The sequence below is a fragment of the Choloepus didactylus genome, chromosome 5 (assembly GCF_015220235.1).
Source record: "Choloepus didactylus isolate mChoDid1 chromosome 5, mChoDid1.pri, whole genome shotgun sequence".
In the NCBI taxonomy this organism is placed as follows: Eukaryota; Metazoa; Chordata; class Mammalia; order Pilosa; family Megalonychidae; genus Choloepus; species Choloepus didactylus.
In genome coordinates this window covers 14,314,206-14,337,906 of record NC_051311.1, presented here as the reverse complement: position 1 = coordinate 14,337,906, position 23,701 = coordinate 14,314,206, and the positions used below count along the sequence as shown (strand labels likewise).

The 23,701-nt window shown below is 39.5% G+C and overlaps 1 protein-coding gene across 3 annotated transcripts in view; it reads right to left on the bottom strand.

Moving 5' to 3' along the window:
* Positions 1 to 23,701, bottom strand: part of MPP7 (membrane palmitoylated protein 7) — a 260,841-nt gene that overhangs the window by 195,441 nt on the left and 41,699 nt on the right. Inside the window, exon 1 of one of the 3 annotated variants that reach the window (XM_037837978.1) lies at positions 20,756 to 20,811. The exons of 1 other annotated variant lie outside the window; for it this stretch is intronic. The gene's annotated coding sequence lies outside the window, so the exon portion shown is untranslated. Of the gene's footprint in view, positions 1 to 8,814; positions 8,836 to 20,755; positions 20,812 to 23,701 lie in introns of those variants that run through there. One more of the 3 variants, XM_037837979.1, reaches the window with a different exon arrangement.

Genomic DNA, 23,701 nt, shown 5'->3' with positions numbered 1-23,701 from the left:
TTAGTTGCACTTGGGGTATTTGTCCTCTCTTAGCTTCTCTGGAGCAAGAGTCTGCTTTCAACAGCCATCTTCAAACTGTCTCTCATTTTCAGCTCCTGTGCTTTCTTCCAAGTGTCCCTCTTGGCTGTAGCTCCTCTTCAAAATGTCACTCTCAGCAGCACTGAGTTCCTTCTGTTTGTCAGCTCATTTATATGGCTCCACTGATCAAGGCCCACTCTGAATGGGTGGGGCCACGCCTCCATGGAAATTATCCAGGGTCATCACCCACAGTTGGGTGGGGCACATTCCATGGAAACACTCAAAGAATCACAATCTAATTAACACTGACAGGTCTGCCCACACAAGATTACATCAAAGATAATGGCGTTTGGGGGACATAAAACACTCAAACTAGCACAGTATTAAAGAAGAATATCCACAATTAACTGAAAAGGCTATTAAAATTCTCTTCCCTTTTCCAACTAAAGATCTGGTGAGGTTGATTTCCTTCATATCCTTCAATCCCAACAACATATAGCAGCATATTAAAAGCAGACAGATATGAGAATTTATCTTTTTTCTGTTAAGTCAGACATTAAAGAGATATGCAACTTACTAAATTCTCACTAATGTTTTTGTTTTAGGAAAAAAACCTATTTTCCATACAAATTTTATTTATGTTAACATGTACTGAGATTTAATATTATTTTAAATGAATTTTAAAATGGTTTTTGATTTCTCAATTTTAATTCCCAATATGGTAAATATCGATCTATATAACCCACAAAAACAAAACTCTTTCGAATCATCAATAATTTTTAGGAATGTTAACCTTTCCAGAGGCAAATAGGTTAGGAGAACTGCTGGTCCATACCAGGGTTGGCAGATGTTTTCTGTAAAGGGCCAGACAGTAAACATTTTAGGCTTTGGCCCACACGGTCTCTATCTCAGTACAGTCAGTACATATATGAGTGGGTGTGGCTGTGCTCCCATAAAACTTTATTTCCAGAAACAGGCAGAGGTCAGGGCTGCCGACCACTGTATTAGGCCACTACACTCTATCTGCCATGACTGAGGATCTAAAAGTAGCATGCTTTTTAGTAACATATGCATTGGTTATTGCTTAAACTTTGAAAAAAGAAAGTTTTAAAAAAAGTATTCCAATATTTATGATGCAAAAAATGTACGCAAAGTAATATATATCCATATATATATATACACACACACACACACAGAATTTTTAAAATGCAGTTCCTTATAAACAAAATCTCATTCAATTCTGGCTAGTCAAAGAATCTGAGCGTCTGTCACAACACGTAGAAGATAAAAAATACGCTTATAACAGGCAAAGCGTTAGCGCACCACACATAAGAAAATACACCTTACACAAATGAAAACAAACAAAAATCCTAGATTTCAAGAAGAAAGGAACAATTACAAAAGATTAAAATTCCCCACGTTACAAGCTCCAAAGGGATCAATTATTATGTACTGCAAAACTAACGTTATTTCCTTTCCACAAATGGAAAGGAAAAGCACCGAAACAGCAGAAAAGAAGAATTCTACCAAATGAATCCTCTAAACTTTCCAAGACTTAGAGCAGGAAATGAGAGGATGTCTGCCTTGGGACCTTGGAACGCCCTGGCTAAGAGGGACCCAGGTTAAGCCGCCAAGGTCTGGAGGAGCCCTGCCACAGGTGAGAACCAGCACGGCCACCTCCTCGTGGAAGGCAGCACTGCAGCCTCACCCACCGCCCCTCTGGAAGCACAGGTGCAGCAAACGTCCCAGGTGACAAACGTCCCAGCCAGTACTCCCAAGCAATGACCTCAGTCAGTCCAGACTACCAAAACCAAAACAATTAGTACACCACCATCCCCCATTTTTTTTTTTCTCAGACCATCCTCAAGTAAAACTAGCAGCACTGACAGTCTCTTTAGAGATGGACACACTGATGATGGCCTTTCTCCACTGCATTTATTTTCTACCACCCACTGCTAAAAAACCTTGGATAGTTTTCAAAATTACACCATTAAGCGTCAATGATCCACCCTACGAACCCCCACCGCCACCCCGCACTCCGTCTCTCTGCTGCATTTTAGCTCCTTCTTCTAACTGGCGGAGGCAGGGAAGAACAGTTCCACTTCATTGCATTTTACCTGACTACTAAGTCTCGATTCCAGACCTACCCCAGCATACTGTTAGCATTTAACCTTCAGTCCTGGAGAAATTGACCTTGTAATCATTTTTTATAATGCAGTTGTGCCGGTTTGGATATATTATGTCCCCCACAAAACCATGATCTTTTAATCCAATCTTGTAGGATATTGGATCAGGCTGTTTCCATGGAGATGTGACCCACCCAACTGTGGGTGATACTTTTGATTAGACTTTTTCCGTGGAGGTGTGACCCTGCCCATTCAGCATGGGTCTTGATTAGTTTACTTGGGTTCTCTAAAAAGAGCCATCACAGGCCCAGATGGCTGCAGCTGAGAGAGACATTTTGGAGATGGCAATTGAAAGCCGACTTTTGCTGACGCCTTGGAGATGTTAGCCCTGAGTTCGCCCTGGAGAAGCTACATGAGGACAAAACAACCCAAGGGCAACATTTTGGAGCATGCCATTTTGAAACACAACCTGGGAGCAAAGGACAAGCAGACGCCAGCCACGTGCCTTCCCAGCTGACAGAGGTGTTCTGGATGCCACTGGCCGTTCTTCAGTGAAGGTATCCTATTGTTGATGCTTTAGTTTGGACACTTTTATGGCCTTAGGACTGTAACTTTGTAACCAAATAAAACTCCCTTTATAAAAGCCAATCCATTTCTGGTATTTTGCATAAAGGTAGCATTAGCAAACTGGAACAACAGAACATCGATGTATTTTAATATTTTTGTTGGGTTTATATGCTCCATTAAATTTCCTTGGAGATGGAACCCACGGCATCATATGTCTCTAAGAACTGTACACAATGATCCCAATTCAGATGTACTTTCATACATCACTACCTTCAACCTTCCAGAGCTCTGCTTCCCTTCCAGGTCAAAGATACATTATTTTATTCATGAGGAGACAGCAGACTGATTCTGAAATCAAATGGGCCTAGGATCAGATCCCAACTCTGCCTTACTGTCTGTAGGACCTTAGCCAAGCTACTTAATTAAATAAAATTTAATGAGATGACATAAGACATCTAACCCACAGTGGTTGATCAACAGATGACAACTTTTATTAAGACTTTTCAAGCCTGTTTTCATCACTCTCTATCTCTCACTTTCTCTAATCTAGCTAACTTTTAGAGGTCATGTAATGGAAAACTTAACTCTGCCTATAACCTCCCTCAATCACATTTCTCAACTGTCAAATGGAAACAATACCTATGCGTCATTTACTTCTTGTGATGCCTAAAGGAGAAAACACATTTAATGTGCTGCGAACACACAAATGCTCAAGTATTAGCTCTCCCCACCCCTCAACTTTTTCCCTTACTATCTCTATTTGCAAATGACAAAACTTCCCACTTCATATCTGCATCCTGTAACCTGCTCTTCATTCTCCTTATACTGCACCTTCTCTGATATAGTCAAAATTCAGGTAGGTTTAGAAAACAATCTTCTCGATCCACTTATCCCCACCCCCAAGGTCTATAACATACCTACAAAACCTACACCCTACAAAACCCTAAATATTTCCAAAACCTACAGTCACATCTTGCAAGGTGGGCAAGGATGCTGTTCTTCCATGTCCTTTACTGTTTTAGCAAATAATAGATATAGCAGAAACTTAGGAACAATTTAGACTCCACTGAATTTTCGTACTAATAAAAGATCACCATAGCATTAACCACAATTCTTATTTAGTAACTTCAAAAATATCACGAGGCCCAAAAATAAATGAGCCAACAAGCAAGCCTAATTAAAATTATGTATCATTTCCTACTCGGATTCACATGCCTAAAAATTGAAAAAAAAATATGTGCATTATTAAAGAGCCACATTCAATATTAAATTATAATTCAGTACCAAAAACATAGCCCTTTATAGCAGTAAAGCTTGTTGCAACAGTTCTGATTGTACAAGTATGGTAAACCACAGGCTGGCGGTTGTGTTGGTTTGAAGCTGTTATGTCCTCCAGAAAAGATAATTTTCTTTTAATCCATTCCTGTGAGTGCAATTTGTGGGAGGGGGCAGGAGAGAGGGACTTTTGATTAGGTTATTTCATTTGAGATATGATCCACCTCATTTAAGCTGGGTCTTAATCCTCTTACTGGAGTCCTTTACAATAGGATAAGGGACACACAGAAAACCCAGAGAAGCTCATGGAAAAAGCCCCAGAGAAGCTGAGAGGTAAGGACACACTTACAGAAGCCGAAAGAGGAAGCCATTAAAGCCAGAAGCTGGAAGCAACAAAACCCGGGAGAGAAGGACCAGTGGATGTCACCATATGCCTAACTATCCGACAGAGGAGCCCAGCCCACTGGGAACCAGTCCTCAGAGAAGTTATCATCCTACTGATGCTTTAATTTGGATATTTTCATGGCATTAGAATCATAAACCTGTAAGCTAATAAATCCCCAGCGTTAAAAGTCCAGTCCATTTCTAGAATATTGCATTCTGTCAGCCTTAGCAAACCAAACCAGGGATGGTGGGGGTAATATCAGGCAGTATCAGGTGATTATGCTAATAACTTTGGGGTACAAAAAAATGGTTTTGGCCATCATCAAATCATGAATGACAACTGAATTACAATGCCATTAACTTGAGAACACTCCTTTATTTTGGAAACTCCTCTGACTGGCAGACAATGATGTTAATCACCAATATTTCCTGACTGATACACTGATCACTTGCAAAAATCATCTAGTTTTTAAATAATATAAATCATTTACATTTACTGGGTACTAATTAGTATCGTATGATTCAACACAATAGTTCCTAAATGTGTGGCCTACTAAAAACATTTGCAGTGTTATCTGGGCATTTATAAACATGATTTCACATGTCTACTGATTTGAAGACAGAAATGATGCAAACTGTCCAGTTTATTCTCTCTCAGCCCTTATAACACAGCTACCAAAAAACAAGCAAAAGTTGATTGTAAGATATAATCACATCATGATACCAGTTAATTGTATTTTCTAATGAAAGACAGGTAAACTAAATGTAATACACAATAGCTGTGTTTAATGAACAAATGATCAAATATATATTTTACAAATGCACATTTACAAAGCTATCATAAATAAGTACTGATAAAAGAAAACAGGTAATACAGAAGCCCTGTTTATTTATGATACAAACAACCTTCTGCCAAGTTAGGTTTTCCTCCACGGTGGTCTGTCTCTATCCCGCCCTTCAGGAAATGCTCACTTCTGTGGATCTGAGCTCATGCTCATGTTTTCCATCTCCTGACTGACTGACCTAAATAATGATTTCCAAAACTGAGAATGGTGATTATTGCAATATTGACTGAAACTCTCCACAAAGAGCAGTTAGAAACTCCACTGTTATACTGTGGAGAAAAACAGTGAAACATATTAACTACAAGAGAATCTACTCAATATTGACGTTTTATGTATTACATACAAAGACTCTCATATTTGAAACCAGTTATACCCAAGGGCAACTCTAATTAGAGTACAGCACTGTTCATACACATTTCAACGTTATTTTCTTCTACTTCGAAATTTAAATTACATTAATATCAGTAATTGAAAATGTATTGACTATATACATTACAAATTTTTAATTTGTGTAGCATAACTCTGACAAGGATTATCTTAGTTTCCATGGCAAAACAAATGAATGGAAAAGGGAAAAAGTTAACATTTCTAAAGTTTCATGTGAAAAAGAAGCAAAAATTAAAAGTTACCAGGGAAAGAAACATGGCAGTCATAGGTCCAAAAACCAGGGGAAACGTCTAAGCAAAAGAACGTTTCACCAAAACTACACAAAACCTTTTAGAACCAGCAGGCACACTGGCTTGTAGGCACATACCTTGGAATAGTACAACCTGAGAAGGAGAAATTTATTTTACGATAAATTTACAACCAGAAGCATTTCCTGCTCCCTTCCCCCTCCACCACCCTGTAACATGTAGACCACGCTAACGCTGGGCAGCCAGCCTACTGCCGCTCACGCCATCACACTTGGGTTGGATATTCCTGTGCTCATTGTGCAACCCCTTTCTCACACAGACTTCACCAACCAGCTCTCTCTCCTACAATGGAGCAGCCTGGCACAGACCACCAAATTAGCCAAGAGCAAGGGAGCCAAGGCAACTACGTATTGGGGCAAACATCCGCTGCCTTGACACCTTATTAACATTCCTCTCGTGCTGATGGCTGTGCTGCAGATTAGAAAAGCCCACCCTTGAGGGTTCTGCATCCTCATCCTCATCATGCACATCAGTCTATAGTCAACAAACAAATAAGCACAGGTAGCACAGGAATTGGCATTTGGGAGAAAGCATGACCTGGTGAGAGAAGAACTCCAGTGTGGCTGCAGAGGCTTTAGCCACCAGGCTGTGACATTAGGGTATTAGAAGAGAGGGAGGGAAAGAGCAAGTGTCAGACTGACACCTTCAGAGCCAAAGAAAGGCAACCTCAAAAGAGTTCCAAAAACAGGATTCTCGGGTCATTGTGGACATTTTTTTCTTAGCCTAGGTTATTCTTTTCCCTTTACCCTATTTCTTAGGTAGGATGTCACATTCAAATACAGCTAAGTTCCAGGGTTAGGGACTACTGCGTTATGGGGCTGTAAATTAAACTGCAAGGGCCGTGAGCCCAAGAATGTGCATCTGCTTTGTTCACTGCAGGACTCATGCCTAGAACTCTGCCTGGCACACAAGACACTTTCAACAAATATATTTTGAGTAAATGAAACAGAGGCAGCACTTAGTCTGTTCTTTCTTATTCTGAACTGCAGCTAGAATCAAGGAGGAAACTCTGATCAGAGCAACCGCTCAGATTAATGTGTCATGTGCACAGGCTTCTGGGGTCAAGCCGTACCACCCCACCACCAGACCAACAACAACAACCAACAACACCAGCACCACAAATACCACCACCAACCACCACTACCAACTGCCACCACCACCAGACCAACAACCAACACCAACACCACTACCAACCACCACCAGCACCACCAACCACCACCACTATCAACTATCACCAACACCAACACCACCAGCACCACCAACAACCACTAACACCACCAGCACCAACACCAACACCAACCACCACCACTACTACCAACCACCCCACCACCAGACCACCAGCACCACCAACCACCAGCACCACCACCAACCACCACCAACAACCAGCACCACCAGCACCATCACCAGCACCAACCACCACCACATGCCCTCCCACTGGTGCTAGACTTTGCATTATACAGGCCCTGACTGGAGCTGTGATTTTTTGGCATCTTACACTGGTAGGTCAACAACAGGAGACATTTCAGTGACTATGTAATGAGAAATTAGGACCCTCATTAGAAAGATAAGTCTTCTTCTTGAGTTGATGGAATATAAAAGCCTTAGCCAGACAAAGAAAACTGAAAAAGACTATGCTAGGAAGAGGAAGGGTGAGGCAGAGGACAGAAAAATCAGAGGATTAACTGAAAATGTGCATATTTCTGTGGAAGAGAGAAACCCCTAACCTAACTCCCCAAACCCTACATCACAAGCTAGAGATCTACCCACCAGGCAAGAGAAACTGGACAACCCCACCCCCCACCACACACACACAAAGATCACAGCTTAACTCAAGAATCTCCCAGGGAGGCAGCTGACTTTCTTCTGATCCCATTGAAGGGTAGCTCAATAGTCAACAAGGAAATCTCCAGCCCCAAGCCTGGCTACAGACCATGAGGACTGAATTCCTTTACTCTACACAGATATTGAGGGTTTGGTTTGGCTTTTTGTCTTCATCCCATATTTGAGCTGTGGCTGAGGGTTCTGTTGTGTTCCTCTAGGTGAAGTCAGGCCTGCACTGGAAAACAGGTGATGGAAAGGGAGGGATATTTGTGCTTAGAGGGAGTGAAAATTCACCAAGACCTAGTTTAAAAAAATCAAGAGAAAGCAGCACTGGGGAAGAGCATAAAGCGGATTATCTTACTGCTTCACTCCCGCCTCTGGTGGCACAAGCTTGGTAAGAGCCAACACCTGGCCTCCTGCTTCTGCGAGAGTGCCTGCGTGTTCTCTTACACGTGTACCTAATAAATTTCCTACCTGCTTACTCTAATCAAAAAACAAAAAATGGCCAACACCTACAGCACAAGCAGAGGAAGCCACTGGCTTCTACAGGGCTTGAGGAAAAGTACATGGCAGTTCAACCAACCTCTTGAGGACGGGATGGCACCTTGAGAAAGCTTTTCTCTTTCTCCTGCGTCACACACACTCCTGTTTAGCCCACCCCCAAAAGCATGAGGGGCTAGATTAGCCTGTTCTCAGAACTCAGTGCAGGGCACAGCATTGCTGCACAGTCCGAGAGAAGCTGTGCTTCAGTTAGACCTTCTCAATGTGGGGGCTGGTGCTACAACACTGTACACCACTGTATATACCTAAATGATCTTGGGAACTTCAGAAAACACACCATGAAGGTCCCTGACTCTGCAGGGGAAGAAGGCCCAGGCAGCAGCAATGGAAGAACAATCCAGAATACTCACATTGCTGGGAAGCCTCTAAATAAGGAGAAGGAATTAGGGGGTAGAACTTTGGACTTGAACTTCTGAGCCCTCATTTATAAAGGAAGGGAGTTTCATTTGGGACTTGAAACTCTCCTAGACGCAAATAACAAACTGCTTCAAGTTGTTCTGATTTAACTCACTCCAATCTCACCTTTCAGTGAGTTTGTCCTGGGGCGCTGGGAGCACTGGTAGAGATTAATAAACTGACACCTTGAGCCCAGTGCTGCTACTGTCCCATGTGTCTTGTATTCACCGTATAATCTTCTCTGCGGTATTAGACTGACATCGGAGCTGAAAAACTAAAGATGAGAAATGAAATAGCAGGTAAATCTCTGGCTGGGTTTACAGTGTCATTTGGGGACAATTTAGTGTCCCACTTAGAACCAAGTCAACCTTCAGTAGGCAGGGCCAGATGACCCGCTCGTTTCATTTGCCAGGAGGACAAAGGGTCAGTGGCGAGTATTAGAAGAATACCCTCAGGGGGACTGAGGTCCGATTCCCCTGATAATATGTCTTTCCGCCCCTCAGAAGGGATGTCCCATCACTGGCAGATCAGAGGCAGAGGAATCAGGAGCTGTGGTTAGGGCAGGGTTATACTGGAGGCGCCTCACCTTGGTTCCCACGGCTACCAGAAATGCCTGCATTGTGCAAATAGCTCCCTCCCCCTGGCTCCCCAAAGACAATAACCAGCAGAATTAGACTCACAATACCACTTATTAACAGCTTTCCAAGCTTTCAGTTCCACAATGCAGGGCTCTGAAAAAGGATGCGTCCACTCTTCTCTCCTAACCCTATTCCTAACCAGATTCTTACTAGTTTACCACACACACAACACAGCTAGTCCGATTAGTCACAGTTCCAGGCTGCACTTTACTAGGAGACGTAAGTGTTAAAAATTACACAGTCTCATACCCACAGGGATGGCTATAATAAAATTTTAAAAAGGAACATAAGTGTTGGCAAGGACACAGAGAAAGTGGAATTTTCATGCGTTGCTGGTGGGAATGTAAAATGGTGCAACCGCTGTGGATAAGTTAGGAGGTTCCTCAAAAAGTTGACTTGTCCTATTGCTTCGTGAGCTCTGGGAGGACAGGGATAGAGTTTATTCATCTCTGTATTGCCAGTAAATCTAACTGGGCCTAGTACATACTATGGATCCCACAAATGTTTAAACAAACACATATAATTTTTCAATTTCTTGATTACATTCTAAGGAAAACATAAAGTGTAAAAAAAAAATTTAAAAATGGGTAACAAATACTTCAAAATGAATTTAACCAAATGTACTCTTTGTGTAAACTAATAAGTAAAGCCAACTAAATCATCCTTGACTTTAAAAAAATATCTTTTTGCCCATAATAAAGGTTTATAAATTTAACTGCAAATATACAGTACAACAGAGTTTCTTCCCGGGTAGGGCTGGGAGGGAGGGTTTGTGTGAATTTTTTCAATTAAACAAATAAGACATTTTCTATGGAAATCATTCAAAGTCATAGTTCATTAACATAAACATTCCCTAAACCCCCTGAAGGCTGACTTTCCTGAGAAGTGTTTTTAAAGTTTCAATTCAACAATAAGAGCAAAATCTAAGTGTAGAATCTAGATGATGGGGACATAGCAGAATTCACTACACTCTTCAACTTCTGTGTGTATTAGAAATTTTTTCCAATTTAAAATGTCCTCTAAATTGTTCTAAAGTTTCAATTTTTTAAAATTTAATTACATTTATCATATATTCATCTCCCTGAATTTTAAAAACTGGAGGAGGGAAAATACTATATAACCACAGATTAATAACAGTAAACCATGCCTTTGTCACTTCTCTTATCAGATATAACAGAATCCATTGTCTTTACCCTCAAATTTTACCTTTCCTGTTGTTAGCTCCCTAAACACCTCTTTCTGATATCCTTACATTGGAGAGATGCATGCTGAAAGGATTTAGTGATATACAGTGATGAATCTGCAATGTACTGTGAAGTTCTTCAGTAGAAAGATAATAGATGACTGATGGATAAGACAAGTTATGATAAGACAGGAAGCACATACAGCAAAATGTTACCAGCAACAGAATTTAAGTGATGGGCACATGGGTATTCGTTGCACTGTTCTTTCTACTTTTGTGTATGTTTGTAAATTTTTATAAGATTTTTTGGGGAAAAAACTCCCATGTCTCCCATGCTCTCCTACCTGAGAGCTCTGGTTTCCCCCACACCCTAATCAGCCTTCTTAGCAGGTGCAGGCATCCTGGAATTGGTCTCTCCCCACCTCCACCCCATCAGGCACACTGGTGGAGAAGCCATCTTTCCGAGATACTTAACTGATCCCCTTACTGCTCTAACTAGAACTATCTGATGCCTCGATGGCACCATCATGATAAACTCTAAATTCTTTAAAATGATACAGATCTTCTGTCCCGTCCAGACTCTTTCACTACAAAAATCACACCCCACGTCTTCCCTCAAATTTTCTATAAAACTATGTGCAGACCCTGGACTCACTATGCTATTTCATGCCTCTGAGCATCTGCTCGCTCTAGTTCTTCTGCCTGCTTCCGAGTGTGGTTTGAATCGCAGGTGGCTGTCACAGCACCTCGTGCTGAACGGCAGGAGCCAAGAGGCCACCACGACAAGCGTGACATTAATGTGGAGTTTAAAACGTTCTTGTGGTCAATCTCTCACTCAACCCACACTATAGGCCTACTGAGCAATTCCTTTCTAAATCAGCAGGGGGTGCCATAGTTTTGTTAAACAAAAGGAAAATTAAAGTCACGTTAACAAAAGCATCTTTCCCAAGCTTCAGCTAAAGTGTTAAAAGCTCTAAAATGTATTTAAAGAACTTGAAAATGAAAATAAACATCCACTATCCTCAACTTAATTTGAATAAAAGTCAACTTTTTTTATTTTTAAAAGCAACCATAAGTCATCAAAATTCTAAATGGGATTATATCCTCTGAAGCAACAATTTAACTTGTAGGAATTTATCTTAAGAAATAATCAAACAAGTATGAAGATACTTATTCTTAACAGTACTTATCACTACTTGATATAATATAATCTGTTTTTCTCTCCCATTAAAATATAAGTTCCATAAGGACAGGGAGTGTCTGTCACGTCCACTGCTCTATATCCAGCATCTCAAACACACAGGTACACGGAGACATTCAAAATATTCCTCAAATTGAGGTACAAGGAAATTCATGGTACAGAAGAGACCAAGAAGAGGAAACAATGTAAATATTCAGATCTATACTTTTTGACATAAGATGTTCATAATATATTGTTGGATAAAACAGACTTAAGATATGACTATTTTTGTAAAAAAACAAAAACAAAAACAAAACAAAACAAAAAACAGAATGTATGCACAGGAAAAATTTCTAAAATCATAATGTCCAAAATAATAACAGTTCTTTCTTCATGGTGGAATTTGGGTCATTCCTTAAGCCTTTCTGAATTTTTAATTTTTTTCTTTAATATTGCCATGTATTATTTTTAGCAGCAAGAAAATGTTCCTATTTTTTATGAAAATATTCATGCAAGATTTCACTCCAAAATTTGATATTATGAAATTCAAAAATATGAATCAATAAACTATTTACATATAATATTTTTAATATACTTAGTCTAAACCTCAAAAATATTTGCTAGGTTACTTCAATTATGGTCCCACAAATTAAGTGAACATAAATACTTCACCAATTGACCAAGTGATTCATTTAAACCATCAAGGCCCTTAGCCCATGGCAACCAGTGGCTATCAGAATTCCTCTCATTAGGTCCCAGATGTGTCAGACAAAGCATTCCAAGTAAGAAGAGCACATTTAAAAAGCAGACTCTTTTTGACAACAATAACCATGTGTGCCTCAGTGAATAACTTACATAAATATTAAATGTGACAATGGGTCTCATACATCCAAAAATAACATCGGAAAAATTTCCAAACAAAATTTATTAACTAGTGGTTTTCTGAATCTCATTAACAAATTCAGGTTGAATGTAATTAGTGGACAACAGCCAAAGTATAAAGTAAACATGAAGTCTTACTGGTCAATCTCACAAATGGGTAAAGGCAAGCCGGTCTTCCCAATTCTCAAAACAATTAAATCAAGAAAACAAGACAAAAATAATCATTTACACATTTACTAGAAGTTCTTGCCTTTCTTTATTCCATCTCAGTCCTCTTTCCACAAAATAAGAATAATAATCAAGTCTATCATACATTTATAAAGTTACAAATTTTCTAACAAAGATCAATCAGGAAATAAAGAAGGCATTTCTTTACCCGTGCTTATGAAGTCTTAGAGAAAATGTCTCAATCAAGTGTTTGCTGATTACCTGATACATATATTCAATACTGTAGGGATTTAGAAATTATCTAAGATACATTTGTCAAATTTGCATAATGTGCAAGCCTTTTTTTAAAAGATAAATTTGCATGGTTCCAATGTTAACAAGCTTACTAAAATGTTTTTAATATGCACAAACATAAAAATTTATCATTATTTTATAATTATAAAGTCAAGATAAACTCTAAATTTAAACACTAAAATTGATGAGATTCAAATTAACATTAACGTGATGAATGATGCTGGTTTGCTGAAACTAAAATGCTAGTTTAACTCACAACTTGATTTTGATTTTGAAAATGACAGACCTTCATTTGAGTCATTGTCCCAACATTTTTACCATTTTAACCATAAACTAAACTTTTTGAAAACTTTTATGAGTCCATCAATTTACACTAAAATAGAACAGAAAAGTGGCTAAGTTTTTAATGAAAATATCTTCATTGCAGAGTCCTATTCACTCACAATATCAACATGGAACTGGCCCTGCTACACAGGTGTTGTGACTTCAACGAACCAGCACAATCATTTGTTTTACTCCTGGCCTTCTGCTCTGCACTTTCCTAAACTAATCCTAGTCCAGTTCTGGTTTTGGTTTTGCCAGTCCAGAAAGGTGCTGACAACTAACAGTGACCACACTTTAGACAGAATAGTAGACCTCAATTTTTCTGGTACTTTCAAGATTAATCTCATGTTGTGACTTAACTTACTTGCTGACATTTTTCAAATAAATGCCGTGCTCCTATTAGTTGCATGGTACTACAGCAGATAGCACTACATGAGGTATAACAGGAAATAAACTATAGACATACCTAGATTTGATAAGCTTTATAATCAATTCCTCTTCTAAAATCCTAAATTTAAGAATCTAGATTTTGTTCTTTGGTCTTATTCACTTTAGGAACACCAGGAAACTGGGACATTGTTGTACTCTGGGCACTTGTGAAGCAGGGCTTTCCCCCATGCAAACACTGGTCATTGGTAGATTTCACCCTTCCCTGAAAGGAAAAAGAGATGGGACTGTAAAAGAAGGGAATGACCAGAGTGCCTGTGTTCTGATTTGCTAATGCTGCTAGAACGCAAAACACCAGAAATGGACTGGCTTTTACAAAGGGGGTTTTATTTGGTTACACAGTTACAGTCTTAAGGCCATAAAGCACCCAAGGTAATGCATCAACAATCGGGTACCTTCTCTGGAGGACGGCCAATGGTGTCCAAAAAGCCTCTGTTAGCTGGGAAGGCACATGGCTGGGAAGGCACATGGCTCCAGACTTCTGGTTTCAAAATGGCTTTCTCCCAGGACATTCCTCTCTAGGCTTCAGCTTCTCCCCAAAATGTCACTCTCAGTTGCTCTTGGGGTGTTTGTCCTCTCTTAAGCTTCTCTGGAGCAAAAGTCTGCTTTCAATGGCTGTCTTCAAACTGTCTCTCATCTGTAACTCCTCTCTCAGCTCCTGTGCATTCCTCAAAGTGTCCCTCTTGGCTATAGCAAGCTCGCTTCTTCTGTCTGAGCTTATACAGTGCTCCAGTAAACTAATCAAGGCCCATGCTGAATGGGTGGGGCCACACCTCCATGGAAATTATCCAATGAAAGATCTCACCCACAGTTGAGTGATCACATCTCCATGGAAACATCCAATCAAAAGTCTCCAACCCAATCAACACCAATATGTTTCCTGCCCACACAAGACTGCATCAAAGATAACGGCGTTTGGGGGAACATAATACATTCAAACCAGCACAGCCTGGGAGCTGATCACATTTTCTTTCTGTGAGGTATTAAAAATCAGGTATCACTCAAACCTGAGCCACAATACCAGGAAGCTGCCATCAACTCTCGGGCACACGCTGGCCCCACCAGGCCCCCCATTTTCTAGGGAATCTGCTCCCAGTGTGTGCTTTCCTCAACATGTAAAAAGGCAAGAAATATGCCTACATCTAAACCCAACAACGCATTAAAAGGCAACCAGGTAAGATTTTTCTTCCAGCTTGGCAAAATCAACTCTTAATAATGGAAACACAATAGACTCTAGGGCTGTTTGAAATTCGAATCTATTTAAGTAACGCCAACTGAATACTCTCCTGAGAATAAAAGCCTCCACTTCTGATACACACCAGGAAGATCTCCCACTCATTCAACAGCTGTGGATTTATTTGATTTCCTAGGAAGGATCTTTTTTTTTTTATTTGCAATTTTTTAAAGATCAGAATGGTTTTTAATTTTTTATAAAAGAGAAGCTGGCAAGGGGGAAGTGGGCACTGAAAAGCCAAGGAGAGTTGCCAGCCACAAACGGACTGCAGAGCTTAAGGTTAGGATTTCAGAGTTCTAAAGATAAATGTAAAAGAGAAGAAAGGCCTATAAAAGGACTCGGACTTCTCTGCAGCCTAGGAAACAGAGCCAGACTCAAGTGTTTGATTAATGAGCAAGAGGAAAGATGATACAATAAAATTAAATTTAAAAATCTGTGCTACCACTAGCTCAACATAAAGGAAACCTATAAATACCATCACGTAGAAATAATGTTTTCTAATAATCTTCCCTTACCACTTGACAGGCATGATTAAGATTTACAACAAACTAATCTTTCTTCCATAATTTTGGCAACTATTACACGTGGTGACACAAGTAACAGTTGGAACTTGATTGCTCAAGACATCGTTTCCCAACTATTAAAAAGAGATACCTTTCCTATAGCCACTCCTCTGTGAATTATCTTCAATTGTGTTCCAGTCTCCTTGCATTAAGAAACTGTGACAATGTCTCAAAAAGATTCTTTTCCCTCCCCCAAAGCATTTGAGAACATTCCTCAAACCATTAATTTCACAAATTAGCTAAGATTTCTAAGAGAACAATCACAGCTGCACAAATTCTCCTGAAACTCTTGCTAAATATAAGCGCTTTATCATTTAAGGGCTGTGTGTCTTCGCCTAATCCCTGAAGAGTAACTGCTATGGAAAGGACTGAGGGGAGAAAAGGGGCCAATAATATAAAAGGTGACATTTGGGAAGCAATGACCTTATTGTAACAAATGTCTAGGTGAGAGATGGATTCCCTAAAACCAGTGGGCTTCTGCTTTTGAGTACTAATTTTGCAAGGCTATTGCAAATACAACTATACAATCATCCTCAGTTAATACTTAAGACCTTTAAAAAAAAACCTCATAGATTCCTAGATTTACTACACCTTGAACAGTAACTAAAAAGAATACTAGGGATAATTACTTAAAACCTACCCAACAGAATTATCCTAAAGGGACATGATAAGTATTACACAGCCAACCATAAAATAGATTTACCTCAAAGTGAAAACTTGGACAGATTACATTTAACTGTGTAATTATGTACCTACAATCTAGCCCTCTCACAATCCTAAGGCAGGCTGAGAAAGGGGTGGCGAGGAGGAAAAACAAGGTGAAACTTGCTATCGGAGTCATCTACAGTGCAGTGCTGGCTGGAAGTCAAGTTGGCCTGCCCACACACCAACACTCTAATGATGACCTAAGGGAAAGCTGTTGAATTTGTGCCATAAGGAAGCCTGCTCAGAATTAAGGGAAAACTGCTGGGGCCTCATGTGTAATTGCTGTGTATTATGGATTTGAAAACTATCATTTAATATTGGGGGGTGAGGGTCCAGCAGGAAGCTGCACTCAAATAATAAATACGAGCTTGTTGTAAAATGGAAACTAGAAGTTACTGAATTTTTAGCCTCCTCCCCCTTTTATTCTCAAAAACTTTTGTACTCATTCTAATACAGTACAAAGGTACTTTGAATAAATGTATAGGAAAGCAATAGACAGGAGGGGGGAAGGGAAGGTGAGATGTAAAATAGGACTAAATTTTTAGACTGTATTTTTTGTGGGGTTTTTTTTTTATTTCACAATGAGAACGTAGTCAAGTCTTGCTTATACAACTAAAAATAAAGAAAAATCTTACCAACTATGAAATTCTGTATGGTAGTTTAAGGCCGTATTTACCCCAGAAAAGATCACATTCTTTTAATCCATTTCTATGGGTGCAGACATACTGCAGGTGAGAACTTTGATTAGATTATTTCAATTGATATGTGACCCACTTCATTCAAGGTGGGTCTTAATCTTCTTACTAGAGTCCTTTATAAGAGGATAAAAGACAGAAAAAGACCCCAGAGAAGCTAATAGACACAGAAGTGATGAGAAACCTAGAGAAGTTGAGAGACAAGGAAGGACATAAGGAAGCTAAGAGAGATGGAGGCTAAAAGAGAGAAACACGCAGAAGCTGAGAGAGGAAGCCACGGAAGCCAGAAGCTGGAAGCAACGAAACCTGGGAGAGAGAGAACAGCAGACGTCATGTGCCTTCCCATGCGATAGAGGAGCCCTAGCTCACTGTCTTCAGAATCCAGGTCTAGTCTTTGCTCCCAACACAGTTTCCAAGCTGCCTGGCAAACTGAGCAATTCTGAATTCTGCTAACTGTGTGACTTGTAACTACCTTCATGAACTCAATCTAGCAGTTATAATAAAGCTTGCAAACGAACTTTCAAAAAGTACAAATCTTATGCAGCATAAAACGAACATTTTGTTTCAAGGTACCAAATAAGTCTCTGCTTTGTATGACAGTGTTCCATGCAAATGCGGTACTTAGGCTGAGAAAGAATTATCAGGGTACACAAGTTCAAATGTGAGATCTTTTACTATATGGCCTAATTATAACGAACTCTTATTTCTGGACTTATATTTATCATGTGAAATTATGACTTTCAAGCTTGAATTCAAGATCTTTTCACTAAGATGGGAAAATTAATATCTTAAAATTAAGCATTTTAAAATATGAAATGCTGAAAAGAGCTTTAGGAGCTTACAGATTCAGAATACAGATTTTTCAAAATATTTTTAGGTTGTCTTCATTCTAAGAATGTTTTAAAATAATTCCATCAAAAAGTAGGTTATTCGGTAAGCAAAATGAGAAGCAATAAAATGTTCATTTTCATTTAACTTAATTAAAATTATGAAAAAATCAAATTATAAAACTACATTCATGTGTCATCAAAAGTTTTGGAAAATTACTTTTCTAAAGCTTTAAAGCCAAAATCCCTTTAGTGAAATTTAAAAGGTTCACTTCTTTATTTTTATAAATAAATTTCTTTCTTAAAAAAAAGTCAGAAAATTCAATCAAGAATCAGACTTCAGCTAACTTTTAATATCAAAACCAAATGCAAATAAAGGTAACAGTTAAAAAGGCACTTTCTGCTCTATGTGATAATGTATTATATGCAGATGACGATGATGATGATGATGGTGAGGATGATGAAATGAAAAAGAACAAGTAGAAAAGTTGGGTAAATTTTTTTTAATTCATCTGAAAACTCCAAAAAAAAGTTTCCAAAGCAGGACTTGAATGGCTTGATATCTCCGAGAAAATACTGTGTACTTTGAGAGGTACCCAATATTCTACATGCATTCCCCGCAAAACGTTTGCAGTGGAGACGGAGAAGGTGAGCCGCAGACAACTTTTAGGAGGCGGAGGAGTTGAGAAGAGCTTTTGCCATTCTGACCAGCTGAGAAGACAAAAACTTGAGTTCAGGGCTGATGTGGTAGCCAGGACTGCAGGAGCCAAGATGCCACAGACACGCACCTGATGTCTACACTGCTTTCCTCCTCAAGGTAGTCACTGATTCATAAGCAGCACAAACCGTGGGTAGAGAAGTAAGGAGAACGCAGCACCAAGAGACTGAGAGGCCAGGCACAGATTCATGCCTCAACACGAGGAGGAGATAAAAATTGGAGCTCAGGACCCAGCAACCAAGGACAGGGGCCCCAAGCTGGGACCCCCTGAGGACCACACCTGGTGAGACCTCTAAAAGATTCCACTTTCAGGGTAAAGGAAAACTGGAAATACACTGGGTCTTGCAAAGGCTGAAACCCAGCCGTAATTGGCTCAATCCTCTCCCAGTAGTGGAATCATCGGATATGGACATTATTAATCTAGGTTTTTTATTCTAGAAAAGTAAAACATGAAGGAGACTTTCACCCATCCTGGTAAGTGCCCCAATGAATCAAACGCTCAGCTGGGGTTGAGAACCTCTAACAGCAGGGGCTTTAGAGACTGTGAACCCAGATGCAAAGCCAAGCCCCACCACTTACCAGCCTTCCTATCCCAAAAAGAGATAATGATATCTTCCTCCTAATCTTACTGCGATAATTGCATGCCTTTCACAGTGTCTGACATATAACAATAGTCAGAAACAAACAAACAAACAAAAAAAACAACATTAAGTCACGTCTGATGGTCAATAAATGTTAGGTCAGGCTCACCTTATCCCAGGACCAAGATACATTCCCTCGCACACTTTCCTTTCACGGTGGCAGAATCATACACTACTATCAATTCCTAACAAAATTATCTTTCCAGTGAAAACTTCAGGTCTAATTTTGGTTTGATTTTTTTTAATTAGAGAATTGTAGGTTTACAGGAAAATCATGTATAAAATACAGAGTTTCCATATACCACCCTATGGTTTGCTTTGTTTTTAATAAGAAAAAGTATATTTGAGCACAAAAAGGAATGAAATTCTGCTACATACAACAACATGGATGAACTTGAAGGCATCATGCTGACTGAAACAGCCAGACACAAAAGGACAGATACTGTATGATCTCAATAACATGAAATAAGCAGAAAATGCTAATTCATAAAGTCAGAACCAAGGTTAACAGGGGCCGGGAGGGGAGGAGAGGGGGAAGTTAACATTTAATTGGTACAGTTTCTGTTTGGGGTGATGGAAACATTTTAGCAATGGACGATGTTGATGGGAGCACAGCACTGTGAATGCAATTAACACCACTGAATTGCATATTCGAAAAGGGATAAAAAGACTTGTTTTCCAGCTGTTAGTAACAAAACCGAACGTTCACTGAGCCAGCTACCAAGGCATGGAGCTGGAATCATAGAGAGAGGGGATATAATCCCAACTCGGAGGAGCTCCCTGTGTACTGGGAGAGAGAATTCCATATAAAGAGGTAAAACGGAGCAAGAGGCTGGGGAAACACGAAGTTACTGCCACAGTAAAGAGCTGTTAGAGGAAAGACAGAAACAGACTATGTGTAACATCCCAACAGAACTCCTACTCAGGAAATGAAAAGGCTTCAGGCTCGATCTTACAGGAGAAAATGCTCATCTAATGTAAACCCTCCCTGGTTTATTTTTGCTCTATCAACTCAACAAATTTAAAAAGAAACAATTAAAAGAATCAATTTTTAATAGCCCCCAAACTTTGGTCATTCATGTAACACCCTCACAATTTTTACATTACATAAAAAACTACTTTTTTACTTAACAGTCTTCTTTTTTTTTTTTTTTTTTTTTACAAAACAAATTGTACTTTCGATTGTTCACAGTACCATTACATAGTTGTACATTCATCACCAAAATCAATCCCTGACACCTTCATTAGCACACACACAAGAATAACGAGAATAATAATTAGAGTGAAAAAGAGCAATTGAAGTAAAAAAGAACACTGGGTACCTTTGTCTGTTTGTTTCCTTCCCCTATTTTTCTACTCATCCATCCATAAACTAGACAAAGTGGAGTGTGGTCCTTATGGCTTTCCCAATCCCATTGTCACCCCTCATAAGCTACATTTTTATACAACTGTCTTCGAGATTCATGGGTTCTGGGTTGTAGTTTGATAGTTTCAGGTATCCACCACCAGCTACCCCAATTCTTTAGAAACTAAAAAGGGTTGTCTAAAGTGTGCGTAAGAGTGCCCACCAGAGTGACCTCTCGGCTCCTTTTGGATTCTCTCTGCCGCTGAAGCTTATTTCATTTCCTTTCACATCCCCCTTTTGGTCAAGAAGATGTTCTCCGTCCCACGATGCCAGGTCTACATTCCTCCCCGGGAGTCATATTCCACGTTGCCAGGGAGATTCACTCCCCTGGGTGTCTGATCCCACGTAGGGGGGAGGGCAGTGATTTCACCTTTCAAGTTGGCTTAGCTAGAGAGACAGGGCCATATATGAGCAACAAAGAGGCATTCGGGAGGAGGCTCTTAGGCACAACCATAGGGAGGCCTAGCCTCTCCTTTGCAGCAACCATCTTCCGAAGGGTAAAACCTGTGGTAGAGGGCTCAACCCATCAAACCACCAGTCCCCTATGTCTGTGGTCATGTTAGCAACCATGGAGGTGGGGTAGGCGAATACCCCTGCATTCTCCACAGGCTCCTCAAGGGGGCACTGCATCTTTTTTTTTTCCTTGTTTTTTTTTGTTGTTGTTGTTTTTGTTTTTGTTTTAACTTTCCCTTCTTTTTTAAATCAACTGTATGAAAAAAAAGTTAAAAAGAAAACAAACATACAATAAAAGAACATTTCAAAGAGACCATAACAAGGGAGTAAGAAAAAGACAACTAACCTAAGATAACTGCTTAACTTCCAACATGTTCCTACTTTACCCCAAGAAAGTTACCTAATATAGCAACATTTCTGTGAACTTGCTCCTACTATATCCATCAGAAATTAACAGACCATAGTCATTCCTGGGCATCCCCAGAACGTTAAATAGCTTGTCTGTTCTTCTTGGATTATTGTTCCCCCTTCCTTAATTGCTCTCTATTGCTAGTTCCCCTACATTCTACATTATAAGCCATTTCTTAACAGTCTTCTTGAATCAAGTTTTTATTAACTTAAATGCCTATTTTAGGCCCTTTTTTAAACTACATAAATACCTATTTTTAGGCCCTTTTTAAACAAACGCATAGAATTTGTAAAACTAATTTGATAAACTAATTATGTTTTCTAAAATGCATGAAAATAAAGGCATAGCTATTTAAAATTGTCCATTAAAACACCTCTAAAATAATCCAGCATGTCCATATTTAGGAAACACTGATATTTAATTAGAATTTTTTAATTACATTAAGCACTATTTACAAATCTGTATTTGTAAATACAGTAAATGTTTATAGCATTATTCTGAATACATTAGTCTCAGTTCCTCATTCCACTTGTTAATTAATACATGCTTAATTACCTAAAGAGCATTCAATTATTTCCAGTGGAAATCCAATCTCCCGAGCTTCTCCTCTATAAATGAACATACTGTCTTTAACTAGCTCTTAGCTAATGATTTGAAGCAGTTATAGAAATCTTCCTCATATCTATAAACAATTAAGGTGGCTATTTCCTTCAGTCACCTACCAAGATGAGAAATTTTAAAAACATATATGAAAAATACTAGACACCATATTTAACTATATTCTAACCACATAGCATCTGTCTTCTGGTGCAATTTAAAATAACAGTCAACAGGCTTTGTTTTCTACATGATACATTTCACCTCAGTGTGAGATTACTATATGCCCAGATCCTGGGACAGAAAGAATTTCAATGATTTTTGCAAATATAGTTGCCTCCAAATTACAGTGTAAAATTACTCAAATTACTCTGGTTCCTTACCATGGCAAATTAGTTTTCTTAAGTCAAATTCAGCAAATCACATAGCCAGCCAGATTGATCCACACTACAAACAATTATCTTTAATCTTTCAACTAAGAAAAACTGTTCTTACCTACTTTGTCTCAATACCCTGCCCAGAATTAATCACTTTAGCAGTGAGGATGATGTACATGCTTATTAGCAACAGATCTTACACATAGGTGAGAAAAAACATAAAGAACTACCATGAACACTTTCCTTACTGGCACTGAGAGCAATTACACCGAACCTGGTTTGTAAAAGACGTTACAAGTCATTCACTGAGGCTAGAACTGATTGCTAGGGTTTTTATCACGAACGTGCATCACCCAGCAGCTCAGAGGCTCTGCACTCCACCAGAAAGGGCTTTCTATACTGGAGTCAGTGCCCCCATCCTGAGCAGGCACTGTACTTCCAGAGGATTCAGGTAAGGCGAACCCTTGTCCCCACCAATACATGCCCTGCAAGTGGTCAAACCAGGAATCCCAGGGAAAAGCCACAGCACCTACCCAATGCCAGCAGCACCCACACTCTTCCCCCTCACCTCCAAACACACACAGCCAAGGGGACACGCCTTCCCTACACCAGGTCACCCCTGCACCTACAGGGGGAGGATATCAGAAACACACTCCAATGATAAGGAGGTGGAAACCCCTCCAACTGGTTAGGAGACACCGTCTACCAGACAATATCCTAAGCAACAACTACTCTACCTTGAGAGAGAGACTAGTTTGTTTTACCTTGTGTTTCTCCATATATGACATTTGACTGAACTAGTAAATGATGATGAAACTGACAGTCATCTCAAAAACGGTCACAATGCATTAGTCTAGGCACCCACCAGCCGAGCTCCTAAAGCAGGCACTGTTAAAAATCATCATGCATGTTTCAGCTTACTACTTCAGTCTAATAAATAGCACTCGAGGATGATGCCCCTTAGCCTCTCCAAAACCACACTTTTGAATATGATGAACACTATCGACTCTCTCTTTCCTCAGATAAATCCACACACTATACCAACCATGCACCTCGTGAAGTGTCAGACTGAAGTCAATCCTTGTGTCCCAGATAAGAACTCTTGGTCTAGAGTCTCGAGAAGGTTAGCCCAAGGCCATGAGCTCATACCTGGAGAGAAACGCAACATAAGTGTGCTTGCACTAGGTGCCTAAGTAGTTGATCACAAATGCAATTATAGAATACTTTATGGAAAAATCAAAATTCCTCGGAGGTAGTATATTCTAATTGATTG